Raw genomic sequence first — 304 nt, 5'->3', positions numbered from 1 at the left:
GTCCTGAAGTTCCGCCCCCCGCTTTTCACACAGGAAGTCCCGTCCCCCGCTGGTTTCCCCACAGGAAGTCCCGCCCCCTGCTGTTTTCCCACAGAAAGTCCCGCCCCCCACTTGCTGGCTGTTGTGTTTATTGAAGTTTATTAATATTTGACGTTACGTGTCCAAACTGCACTGAAGTGGAAAGTGAACGTGCTTGAGTCCCAGCGCCAAGTAGATGACATGAACGCTTAAGATAATCCAACCACAGACAGACAGACAGACAGGGGGGCAGACAGACTCCTTCCTTTCTTGTTGGAATGACTTG

Source organism: Zeus faber (assembly GCF_960531495.2).
Source record: "Zeus faber genome assembly, chromosome: 17".
NCBI lineage: Eukaryota > Metazoa > Chordata > Actinopteri > Zeiformes > Zeidae > Zeus > Zeus faber.
Note: the sequence above shows the minus strand (reverse complement) of the source record.